A 14,175-nucleotide genomic window follows, 5' to 3' on the forward strand; every position below is an offset into this window, starting at 1 on the left:
GGTTTCTAGCTTTTCGCAAAATGATTTTCTGATCATTTTTCCGATAGTACTATGAAAAATAGGCATTTATTTTCGGTCATCAGGATAGAACAGTCATTTTATTTTCGCGAATTGTGGAGATATTAACGCCGAATTTTCTTTCAATCGATAAAGCGGGGATTTCTAATCATTTCTCACCAATTAAACCATATAAATAATTCCGCGGACGCCGAAATAACAGCGTAAACGGGTTTAAATTGACAGAAAATAGAACATCTCGGAATATCTATAAGAGTCGCGCAGCTATTCCATATTTCTTCACAATAAGATAGAATATGACACATACAATCTCGACGGATACAATCGAGTGCTTCGGATGCTGAAAAGATTGTGTATTGTATTAAAATAGTGGATGTTTTCATATCAGATTATCTTTTCAATCAGAGACACTTTTTTTACTCCTCACATAAAATTTGAAGGAAGGTGTTCCATGCGATGACGTGATTTCATGGCATCTTTTGCATTGGTTCAAACGAAGTCGTGAAAGATCGAATCTTTTCATTAGCATTTGAACCAATGCAAGGGAAGTCGTGAAAGATCTGATCTTTTCATCAGCATTTAAACCCATGCAAAGGAAAGCGGTGAAGGATACAATCTTTTCATCAGCATTTGAACCCATTCCATCTATCCAATAGAGATGAATTTTGTGTTTTTGTTTATACAATTTTTTCTAAATACAAGGTGGCGCAAAAGTAATCCTCCTATCAGAAAATGCTATAAATTTTGCGATTGGCCCCTAATGTCAGTTCTGTTTTGACATTTGTGTAGTAAAGACATGCGAAATACACGTTAATAAACAATCTTACGCTACACCGCTCCAGAACGCGGTCGGTGACTTTGACACATCGTGAATTTCGTGAAAATCGCCTGATTTGACCGCTCCAGACTTCTTTTTGTGGGGCTTTTTGAATCGCGGGTTTATGTCAACAAGCCTCAGACTCTTTCAGCTCTTAAAGACAATATTCGTCAAGAATTTGAGGACCTATCGTCGGAAGTTTTGGCCAAAGTGATGAAAAATGCCATAAAGAGGGCTCAAATGACAATAAACTGTGGCGGCGGCCACTTATCTCACATCATATTCCCGACTTGATGTAAAAAAATTAAAAGACCAAATAAAAATAATCCACAAGAAGAATCAAAGTTTTTCATTTTTTTTTTTAATTACAGCCAAAAAACATCGGAAATTTACTTTTGCGCCACCTTGTATATAAAATTAATTGTCGGAGACTCTTGATGTTGTCGGAGACTCGAAATCACAACCAACGTTTTTAAAACTCTCGCCGTAATGATAATGTCATTGCAAAAGGTTGGTGAAAATGATATGTCAAAGCATTGGTGTAAATCACATGCCTTGGATCCAAAAATGAATTCATCGATGAAGATGCTAAAAAGATGACATGCCAGCTCACTTGCACCCATGATTGAATGGCATCTTTGGCATCGAACATTTTGCTGGGTTAGTATAAATACTCGAACAAATCCTACCACGCGGGTTTCACCACAAATGCAAAAATAAGGAAATTATTGTGAAATAAAATAAAGATGGTGTGAATTATTGTTGTCTCGCATGTCCCGGTTGTCCCGCATGCGAATATTCTAGAAGCACTTCTCATCTCACTCGAGGACTGATTCAGAACAGCCATAGTTGCACTTGACCAAAGGCCGTTAGCAATGTCAACCTGTTCGAGGACATACGGAAGAATTCCCTCTAATCGTGTTTGAAATGTTGGGTAGTCGGAAAGGAATTCTAAAATAAAAAGTGTAAGAGTAAAGTGAAACAGAGGGTTGCACAAGACGGGGTTATTTCTCCGGAACTATTTAAGCTCTACCTTTCGGAAATTACACACTCTCCAGGCGGCATAGAATCGTAACGTATGCGGAGGATTGTACGAACTTAGCAGGTTGTACGAACTTAGCTTAGGTTAATATGAAAATATTCACAACTAAATCCACTGCCACATTGTTCACCACCTGAATGGTTGAAATGAGGCTTTCCCATATATTGGTCGTCCTGATTTCTAAGCCACACTTATTTGGTATAAGATCAAAAATTGCTAGACCCTCAGAACCACATTTTCAGAGAGTTCTGTTCCGAAAAATGGCTGACGTGATTTCGCTTTATCGAGAAAAAACGGAAAAAATATGGAAAAATGCCATAATGTTACCCGGATTTGGCCCACAGTCACAATTTCCATCATTCAAAGCTAAAGAAATCGCTTATTTTCAAAACTATTGTAATTTCCTGATTCTGTAAAATCATTTGGATTCTGATTCCATGGTATAAAAAACGGACAGTTTATTCATTCAATAACAGTTGAGATAAATTTAAATACATACTTCCTGATTTCCACGGAAATATGATTATGTTTCCCGGCAAAATCCCGTAGCCAAATTACCGAGAATTCCCGATGCGGGAATTCCCTATCAAACACCCTAGTGAAGATCCATGCGTAAGTGGAGATTTTGCAGTTCATCAGCACAACAAGATGCCCAATTAAGATCCAGACGATGCATCTATTCGTATTGGGCCCGAATAGACAGCAGGATGCCCCACACATACACCAGATGCTGCAACTGTTTTATTGTCCAGCTAAAACCACTCAGCTGTCTCCTGATTCTTTATGGTCGCTGCCAATGCAGGTTGCAGTATTTTTAAATTTGGACACAGAGGAACTAGAACCATATAATTTATGACGATACACGAACGAGCATATTTGCGTTGTTGTAACAAATAATTAAGTTCCGCAGAATTTTAACCTGATCAAGAATATATGGGTATTTCTGAGTGAAATCGGACACTTTTTCAAAATGAGGTTTTTGATTTCCTTTATTTTTTGCTGTGGCGATGCTGCTCATGAGCAAAAAATTTCAGTATATTTTAAAATTTTTTTACTAACGGTTCAAGTGATATCGCGCCTTGAAAAAGTCGAATTCTGTAAAAACTATGTGCAAAGAAATACTCATATTGGTCCAATTTAAAAAAAAAAAAATTTGTATGTTTTGTTGTTTTATCAGCTATTTAATAAAAAATAGAAAAAAAACATGTGAACAGTGGGATTAGATGCAATTTTCACGATTTAATATTTAAAATAAATTTTTAATAATGATTTTACTCTTCGATTTTCTTTAAATTTTTTGTATTAAACTACGATCAATTGCAAAAGTTTCAAATCCTATTTGGTAGTGGGATTCGAATGATCACTATTTTTACTTAATTTTTTTAAAATTTGTCAATAAAATTTTTCCTTTATACCATTGTGAAACATTTGTTATTTTACCAAAAACATACAAAATTACATTTTTTAAAATTTTTAACATTTATTTATTTATTTATTTAAAATTTTTAACATTTATTTTGTTGTTTTTTAGGAATTTATCATGAATATCTGAAAAACTGCGTAATTTTTCGATTTTGAAAACTAAATTTTAGATCAAATAACTACAGCTCGGCAATTATCACCAAATATTAACGTGACATTTTCTTCAGAAGATGATTATTTAGATACGAAAGAGGATTTGAATTTGAAATATGCAATGACTTAACCTATAGCGGGTACAAAAAAAACTTAATTCAGTAATACACACTAATGCTGGTACACCAATTGCTAAACCATTCATAAATCGCGAAAGGACGCAGTTTTTAAGATGATCAGATAAATTTTTAAATAAAACAACAACAAAATTGTAAAAAAATTTAAAAAATATTTTTTGCTAAAATAAGAAATGTTTCTTTATTCTAGGAAAAATTGTATTGACAAATTTTAAATAATTAGGATAAAATAGTAATCATTCGTATCCCAGTACCAAATAGGACTTAACATTTTTGTAATTGATCGTAGTTTAATACCAAACAATGTTCAAGAAAATCGAAGAGTACAATCATTGTTAAAAATTGACAATGCAAATTTTTTCAATTTTTTTTTTTAAATAGCTGATAAAGCAAAAAAACCATACAAAAAAGTTTTGTTAAAATTGGACCAATATTAAAGAAGTTATGAATATTTCTTTGCACATAGTTTTTACCTTTCCAAGGCGCGAAATCTCTGGAACCTTTAATCAAAAAAATCTGGAAATATACTAAATGCTTTGCTAAGGAGCAGCATCACAACAACAAAAATAAAGGAAATCAAAACCCTCATTTTGAAAAAGTGTCCAATTTCACTCAGAAATCCCCATATACTTTAAAGTGTTCCAATGGTTATTTCAATATGTTACAAACTGGAAAACAAACTTAATACACCCTACATACTATGGTGGAGGCTATAAAAACCCCGTAGATTAAAAATGGGGGTTGCCTATGACGAAGTGAAAACTACGAATTTTTTCAACCTCTACTTTTTCGACTTCCACATACAACGAACGCCTTACAAGATTGTGTCTTTTCCGTGTCTAGTCACATTTTTAGCGCAGTCAACTCTCAGTAAAATACTAGCCATATTTTTGGTAAATTTTGGCTAACTATTTGGACATTAAAATCCAGTGTTATTTGCTATAAGTTAACAACAAAAGCCATGTCCGGAAGAAATTGTGGTGTTTTGTGGCCAAGTAGGCTGCTGCCAAAGCAAATCACAACATCTTTTGAGAAATGTAAAATTTTGAAATTTAAATTCCCAACGGGTTAAAGGAATACTCGTATGTATCTATGTATTTTTGTATATACGTATATGTTATTATATTTGTATTTCCATTTATATGATGCTCTTTCTGTTCTTTTAGGCTACGAAGTATAATGTTCTATGGATTGAAATGTATGTCTGGTGTCGAACACAAGTTACATTTGTTCAACCACTGTTAGTTGGTTACACATTAGAACGTCTCTATCTACGGCATTGTGACTAAAAAACCACATGAACTAACAATCGACAACTAGCCGGGAAGAATGTTGTGGTAAAACCATTTTAACGGCACATTTTATGTTCCTCTATTATCTCAATAATAATATCAACGTAAAAAAATGTACTGAAATGAACAATGGACAAGCAGCACTATAGCTGTTGCTGTTATATGTTGCTGTTGGTAAGATTTTTTTGCTTTTTTTTGCAGATATGTGTATATGTATGGGGTCATATTGAATTAACTGGTTTTGAACAGAACAAATGCCACAACGTCAATTCAAATGCCATTCTTCTAAACATCCTCTTTTCATGGAAATCTAAAAGCAATCAAATTCTTTAAAACCTTGTAGTTATATGATGTATTTGTGGACCATCGCAATTTCGATTTTTGCTGATTAAGACAATAACAAAACTTGAACATATTTTGAGCTTATCATAAAAAGCAAATGTTAACTTACAAAATTAAGACCTCAATAATCCCTGAAATCGGGGAACATCAAAAGATGGGAGCTACATCGAATTATGAAGCCATTTCAGAAGACAAACTCAAGAATAACTAAATATCTAAATTTAACTAAAATTCATACGACATGACGAAGCGTCGACCAAATTAGCCTCGAAAATGTATATTACGACAAAAACGGTTATATACTTAGGATAGTAACAAAAAATCCTTTTAGTTACCAGTACTCGTTAGTTACGGTGCACAGTGCTTTATAATCGTTTTTCTGGTAAACAATTAGTGGCTTTTGAACGGATAAAGAAATTTTCATATTTGTAAGGCACACTTCAGAGTCACCTTATCAGAATCTACACCGGGTCTGAGGAATGAAATCATAACACCACCACATTTTTCGGTAAAGCGATGCAAGACTGTACCACGTTTGACCACAAAGTATTTGTGGTACTTGGGATCGACTGAGATTTTACCCTCAGAAACGAAATCAATGTCCAAAATCAATGCCTCCAGCTGCTCATTGGCTTGTTTGACATTTTTCTCCTTGACAAGAATTGTGATGACTTTTTTGTCAGCATCATCGAGCCCGGGAAAAATTATACGCACATTAGTGGCATTACGTATCTTACGAATGTGAGCCCCATTTTTTGCCAATGAGGAACTTGTGATGCTGTGGCTTTGCACCTACTTCGACAGTAAAGGAAGCCAATTGGCGTTCATTGGCTAATTTCTATAGTTGGGACTTGGTTTTGAGCACATCATCATTGGGTACACGAATGGTGGAATGATAAGGTTATCGCTCTTCGATTTGCTGGTTGGGAATTTGATTGAAACACCACCACACCACATGCTTCCATAATGAACAAAATCAATTTCCACCAATACCAATAATGGAGTTTTAGTATTTGGGCGAAATTTGTACTTCATCGGCCAATTCGTTTTGAATCTTTTGAATGCCTTCCTTAGCCTCAAGAACGTTCTCTTTCTTCCCGGTGATGACAATCACCTCGTTGGTATAATCCATGGCGGAAGAATCGATTTTGGTTTGATATTTGGTTTCCTCGCGAATTTTCTTGATGCTAGCATCTCTCTTGCCGATGAAGAACTTGTGGAATTGTTTGAAGATGGGAACATCTTCGAAGTGGGATGAGTCTTGGATTTCTTTGACCAACTTCATGAGCTTATTGTGGTACTAGGTAGTTTAAGAATGTCGGTGTTCTCCAGGGGCAATCAAGTTCCTGTAACGGTCCATTACTTCACGGATCTTTTCACCCTTGGCACCAATGATCTGGCGATGGAGACGACTATCGATAATAACATCCTACGATTATTGATTTTCCAATTTGTCGATTGTTTTTTGTAATTCAAGTTGCGACCTTTGATGCGAATGTTGTTCTCACCGTTGCGTTCTTTGATGTTAATGTTAACATTGGATTCATCCTTGAGGCGATTTACATTGGCACCGGCACGCATCACAACAAAGCTTCACAGCAAATTCTGTTGATAGCAGCCTTGTCGAAGGGATCACCTTCCAGCTTGATCTTATTCTCGAGGAAATTGACATCAACAGTGGTTCACCCTTGCGGTCTAACACATACTTGTGGATGCAGTGTGGAGCATAAATTTCGATGGGTTTACCTGAATTGGCCTTTTTGTAGACGTCAATCAGGGCATTGCCCAAAATCATTTGGGGACCACGCAGTGTAGTTGTCCCCAATGGTGAGTCTAGAGAAGGCATTTTTAGCGAGACTCCAGCTATTTTAGTGCTCACAACACTTCTTCACCAAAAATTGTCAACATAGGTCCATGGTTTAGTATAGCCCCCATATAACGGTACCTTCTCACTTACTGTATTAGTTTGGATTTTATTTAAAAATCTATTTAAAAATTTAATTTTTAACACATCTCTACCAAAAATAGTTAATATATGTCCATGTTTTGGTATAGCCCTCATATAACGGTACATCCCGATTTTCGATATTTAGAGAAATTTAGCTACATTTTTTGGCGGAACTATCTGTAAATTGTGCGTGTAAGTGGTCACAACACATGTTCACTAAACATTGTTGATACAGGTCCATGTTTTGGTATAGCCCCCATAAAACGATACCTCCGGGTTTTCTGTATTTGTACATTTTTTGACTGAACTACTCTTAATATGACATTTAAAGTTCCCTTCAGTCATAAAACTTCTCTACCAAAAATTTTAGACATAAGTCTATGTTTTGGTATAGCCCCCATATAGCTACAAATTTACACCGAACTGGCAGTAATTTGACATTTGAGGTTTCCTGCAGTCCTAAAACTTCTCCACCAAAATGTTTCAACATATGTCTATGTTTTTGTATAGCCCGCATATAACGGTACCTCCCGATTTTCGGTATTTTGAGATTCTTGTTACATTTTTTAACCGAACTATCTGTAGTTTGGCTGATGATTTTTAGTGGTCACAAAACTTATTCACTAAAAATTATTAACATAGATTCATATTTTGGTATAGCCCCATCTACCAGTACCTCCCTATTTTCGGTATTTTGAGTGTTTTAGCAACACCTTTTGACTCACTTTATATAACGGCACCTTCCGATTTTTCTTCAGTGATAATTGTGTTTGTATCACTGTTTATACCCTCAGCATTTATGCTAACGAGCAAAATGTGGTTTTAGACCCCAAGTATGTTTGGACGATTTAGCCATGTCCGTCTGGCTGGCTGTCTGTCTGACCAGACTTAGATGAGGTTCCAAATGGACTCAATCGGTCCACTTCTTCGAATCGCTTTGGTTTTTGTTGCAACAACTTGTAATCTCTGCCCCCATGCGACGGTACAAGTTTTATCAGGGGCAAGTCCATACTTCTTGAAAAAATAGTCTGAAAGTTGCAAAAAGAAAATCCCCTTATGACCCCGTGTGTAGTGGTTGGAGCGCAAGATAACTCACGAACGGATCTGCAGGTTCGACCCCAAATATGGCATTCTTAATTAATATTTTGTCCAAAGTTAAGCCATATCGTTCCACTCCTCCAGGTACCTCTCCCACAAAATTTCAAAAATGTTCCGAAAAATTGTGGGCACGATAACTCTTGAAGGGAGTGACCGATTTGGTCCATACTTTGCACATCGTATTCTTCGGGTACCTCCCACACAAAATTTCGGATTAGTTCAATTTAAGAAACGCTCTCGAATCACTTTGATTTCTCTTGAAGCAACATGCATTCGCTGCCTCCATTACGACGATACAAGTTTTTTTCAGGGGCAATTCCATACCTTCTGAGAAAATAGCGCCAAAAGTTTAAAGTAGTGACAGGAGTGCTCGATAACTCTAGAACTGATCAACCGATTTGGTCCAAAATTTGGCCGTCTGGCTGGCTGTCTGTCTGACCAGACTTAGATGAAGTTCCAATATGGACTCAATCGGTCCAATCCTTTGAATCGCTTTGGTTTTAGTGGTTGGAGCGCAAGATAACTCACGAACCGATCTGCAGGTTCGACCCAAAATATGGCATTCTTAATTAATATTTTGTCCAAAGTTAAGCCATATCGGTCCACTCCTACAGGTACCTCTCCCACAAAATTTCAAAAATGTTCGGAAAAATTGTGGGCACGATAACTCTTGAAGGGAGTGACCGATTTGGTCCATACTTTGCACATAGTATTCTTCGGGTACATCCCACACAAAATTTCGGATTAGTTCAATTTAAGAATCACTTTGATATCTCTTGAAGCAACTTGCATTAGCTGCCTCCATTACGACGATACAAGTTTTTTTCAGGGGCAAGTCCATACCTTCTGAGAAAATAGCGCCAAAAGTTTAAAGTAGTGACAGGAGAGCTCGATAACTCTAGAACTGATCAACCGATTTGGTCAAAAATTTGGCCATCGTCATAATTTGTCCAACTTACGTTCAGTTCGAAGATGGGCAATACCGGTCAACAACTTCAAGTACATCTTCCCAATATTTAGAAAATGTCACTAAAATGGTATGCACGATATCTCTTGAATGGGGCAACTAATTTGGTCCAAACGTTGGATCTCCTAATATTTTGTCCAAATTCAGTTTAACTTCTAAAATGACCCATATTGGTCCTCTCCTTAGGGTACCTTGCCCACAAAAGTTCAACATTTGTGTCTAAGTGCAGTTTAGGGTCTGTTGGAAGATCCTTTGGAAATGTATACCGATGATCTTCGTTGTGGTCATGTTATGGTTATATTATGTTTTCCCTGGACAAGTCCATGCTTCCTGACATATTGGTCTAAAAGTTATATGATGACCCAATGAAATGACTAGTGTTTTCGATATCTATCTGAAAGATATGACTCTCCAAATAAGATCCACTTCCCTAATGGACTATTTCGGTCCATTCCTTGAAGTACCTCCTCCGCAACACTTTTGAGCTTTAATCCTAATCCAAAGCCGACTGATACTTTTTTACTTATTTTAGTTTTAAATTGGCTGCATTTTTATAGTTAGGGCCCAGATAGCGGTACCTCCCGATTTGAATTATTGTGAAGCTTTCCGACCGAATTAGTTATAATAGGTATTTTAAGTTTCCTGCGGTCAAAAAACTTTACCACCTAAAGTTATTGACATTTTTGTTGGGGTAACCACACCACCCGATTTTAGGTATTTTGAAGTATTAATCAAAAGTTTCGGCTCAAATTTGCTTTAATTGGGATTCCCAGTGTTCAGAAAACTTTCTATTTTTTCATTGTAGTTCATAATATTTCATGGTGGAGAATATAAAAAGTTCGGTCCGGCCATTATTTTTATTTGTTCTTTTTTAATTTTGCAAAATATTAAATTTTTCCTGTTTTTAGTTAATATTTTAACGATATTCATTCATTAAAAACATAATTTTGTAATGCATACCCTAAATATATTTAACTAAATATTATAAGAGACATTTATTGACATTCCTAGCAAGACTGCACTTGAAAACAAAAAGTGTTAGGTGATTTCGAAAAAAAAACAAAGAAAAAACATTTATTTGAAAATGTTGACATTTTAGGCGAAGAGCATTTTTAGTATTAATTTTTAATTAAAAGGCGGAACATGACATGTCACATAGTGGTGGGTGTGTGGGTTCGAGTCGTCGGCTTTCCTTTTTCAGATGCATTATTGATTATAAAGCTCGATTTTCCAACGAGAAATTAATTTAAAAAAAACATTGTTGATATTTTTGACAAAGAAAATATCACTATCATATTTAGTGAAAGGGTATTGGAAAATTATCTTGAAATAGCTTCCTTCTGTTACATTTCTGTTACCTTTCTAATATCTTCCCACAAAATTCGATTGTAAGTTGTTGAATGAATGAACGAATTGCATTTGAATATTCACTTTTGCCATGGCTGTGCGATTGTCTTGTTCGCTAGCTGACTGATGCCAAAACAATGTCTCTCGACTACAATGTGCCCCAGTGTAAATACAATTAACCGGCAGTCCAATTGAAAAAGACAAAACAAAAATAAGAAAAAATACTATAGTTGAATGGCACATGGTTACACTTGTCGAAAATCAAATTATGCACATTGCCAAAAAGTCAGACATGGTGATGTTTAAGGACTGTTCCAGTTGCAAAATATTATTATAGAATGTGGAATTATTTGGGAATATAAAAATCACAGAGAATTAGTATGCAACCGAACACTTTCAAAATGTTTGCTGGATTCACACTAGGGTGGTTTTAAAAACTCTGTGTCGGATTTTTTATAGTTTTTAGTTTTGTTCGATTTTAAGATTTTCAGAGTTTGAGCACAATCGGAATATGTTAACACGTGCTAATAGGGCCTTCAAGTTTCCATAGTAATTTGTATGGGGCCAAAGGTGAATTTTCACGAAATTGCCGTAAAGGCCACATTTATTGTCCAATCGATGAGAAATGTTTACCAGTTCACTGCTGTGTCTAAAAAACAAATCCTACAAAAAATTATTAAAATCGGGTAAGATTTTGATATTGTTCCAATAGTATATTTGGTCAATTGGGGCCCTATAATATAACCTTATATTAAAATCCAGGCGATTTTCACAATTAAATGAACTGTTAAAATTTTCTCAACGATTTGACATCAAATGTGACCTTTAGGGCAATTTAGTGAAAAATCACGTTTGCACTATGGTTTCGAGCAGGAGTTTCAAAATTTTAATTTGTTTTTGCGAAGAATAATAAAAAAACACTTCAAATCGACCGAAAATAATTAGTTTTTATAAATACCGTTAATTGTCGTTAAATGGTGCAATACCAAAGTTGACACTTTTTTGTATAAAACTAAAACAGACTTTGTGCTGTAAAATATATAATTTTTGTTGTGTTGTGTTATTGCATAAATATACAGAAGTGAGACCAAGGTTATTATGAATCGGGAGGCTGTAAGTGAGAGCTTTCATAATATTTATAAAATGAACGAAGAAATTTGTAAAATCAGCGTAGTAAAATCAATGTTTTTATATATATTGAAAATTATTTTTTACAAATATTTTTTTAGATATACATATTTATGGCCTGTTTCACTAAGACGATTCGAATACAAATTCGTTCGAACTACTACCAAACTTCTGTTTATTGAAAAATATTTGAATTGCTTTTATTTTGAATCAAACTAATATTTCTTACAACAACAGAAGTTTGGTAGCAATTCGAACGAATTTGAGTTCGAATCGTCTTAGAGAAAAAGGCCATTAAACTTTAAAAAATGTCCAAATATGTCCACCTCCAAATCGAATTCGGAAGCTAGCAGTGGGTCTGCACTAATAAATTCAGAAGTCAAATCTTGCTCAATTTTGCCACAGTTAAAATAAAGTGGATTTTTATACCCTCTACCATAATATGGAGGGTATAATTAAATTTGCCATTCCGTTTGTAACACATCGAAATATTCATCGGAGACCCTACAGAGTACATATCGTCTGCTCCGTCGGAAAAGGTCGTAAGTCCCTCTCAATAAATTTTTCAGGAGGAAGAAAAAACATTCCAGCGCTTTCCGTATTAAAGATTTTATTATGGTGGTAAAGGCAGTATTCTTCGTTTATTTATTCCGCTTCAATACCTGCACTTTGTTTGATACAGTTCCGTCGCGTTTGGGAGATAATTGGATGTCTTTGGACTTACGACCTTTTTTCTGTACAGTTTTGTATTTTTGTAGGGACTTACGACCTTTTCCTACTATTTACGGACGTTTTGAAAATAAAATATATATACTTTACAAAACAGTGTGGAAAGGGTATTATAAGTCTGTTTTGTCCAATATTCGTGTAACATCGCGAAGTATTCGTCGTAGACCCCCTCCCCTTGCCATTTTTTCATATCTTGACGAGATAAAGCGATCTAGCTAGGTGTGTCCGTCCATCCATTAACAATTGTAATAAAACTGCAGGCCTCAATTTTGGACCGATAGTCACTAAATGTTGTGGAGAGGTCGGGTTCCGACCAGAAGTGACCCCATTAGATGTTGGTTATGATGGAAAGGTGTGAAATGGACCAAACACTCAATTTTTACCCGACTTTGTAGCTGTCCTGTAGATCCCAGTAATATTCCGATCGGAGCGAAATTTTAAAAATGATTTGAGTTTAAGACAAAGAATATGCTTGCAATTTAACATGGTGATGAGATAATTATTAGCGGGTATAATTGACCAAAACTTTTTGGTGAAATCTTATATATAAAAATCTTTAATATATAATAATGTGTGTGTATGTTCCGCATAGACTCAAAAACGGCTGAACCGATTTTTTTGAAAATCTCAGTGAATATACAAGGAACAACCGGAGTGAAAATAGGCTCTATATTTTTGAATTTGGAAGGGGGCAGGCCCTACATTTTAAAAAACGATTTTTTGCTGAAATTATGAAAATATCGGTCAGAAAATTAATTTGCGAGGCAACTGCTGTTGAATCTCCGACCCTAAATACTTATTCCATGTAATTTTTAGATTATGCACAGGAATGTCCCTTGGTGGAAGTAGGCTACATATTTTGTTGCATTTCGGAGGAGCGGGTTACACCTGTGCCATATTTTTTAAATGCGCTATATACATGTATAAAACTTACGAACGATTCCGTTTCCCCAATCCTGGCTACATATTTTAGCAATAAGACCCGACCACCCCCACTTTCTTAAATATGCTACAAATCAATGGAAATACCAGATGTTATGCATAACGAAACTTTGTTCTAATTGGAAAGCAAGTGTTTAGATTAGAAGGCAACATATCGATAGCTATAGTTTCATCAGGTATATAAGATACATTTGAGAAGGTGTACACAGTCGGCATGCCTCAAGTCATCAGTTATTTGGCGGTATGTTAAAATTGCATATCGACCCCAACATTTCTGAAGATTTTTATACCCTCCACCATAATATGGAGGGTATAATTAAATTTGTCATTCAGTTTGTAACATATCGACATATTCAGCGGAGACCCTATAAATTAGTATATATATTATTGATCAGAGTAAAATTCTAAGTCGGTATAACCATGACCGTCTGTCCGTCTTTTGAAATTAAGATACAGTTCGCAATTTTAAAGATAGATCTTCGTGATTTGGCATAGAAGTTTCTATTACTTCTAGGATGTTTGGTATTGACGCCTTCATATAGCCCCCATAGAACGGTACCTCCCGATTTCCGGTATTCTGAAGGTGTGACCTCAATATTCCTCAGAAATGGCTGAAATTTGGTATTTATTCTTCGTTTTGGGTTTTTTGTTTTTGTCTGAAAACCATGTAGAATCTTTAGCATATAATGTCTTCCTGGACTTGGGAAGTTTATCATCAGAGCTTTCAGAATCACCGTCTAATCATCGTCTAATTCCATTCATACTGCTCTTTGTTAGCAAAAACCATTATGTT

General features: G+C 35.3%; 1 protein-coding gene and 1 pseudogene across 32 annotated transcripts in view; both read right to left on the bottom strand.

The window, feature by feature from the left end:
• The window catches only part of LOC141402734 (uncharacterized), a 313,145-nt gene that overhangs the window by 98,591 nt on the left and 200,379 nt on the right, over positions 1-14,175 (bottom strand). The gene's annotated exons all lie outside the window — the stretch shown is intronic.
• Positions 5,644-8,302, bottom strand: LOC141401590 (vigilin pseudogene; annotated as a pseudogene).

The sequence above is a fragment of the Musca autumnalis genome, unplaced genomic scaffold, assembly GCF_047663935.1.
Source record: "Musca autumnalis isolate F117 unplaced genomic scaffold, ASM4766393v1 scaffold_4, whole genome shotgun sequence".
In the NCBI taxonomy this organism is placed as follows: Eukaryota; Metazoa; Arthropoda; class Insecta; order Diptera; family Muscidae; genus Musca; species Musca autumnalis.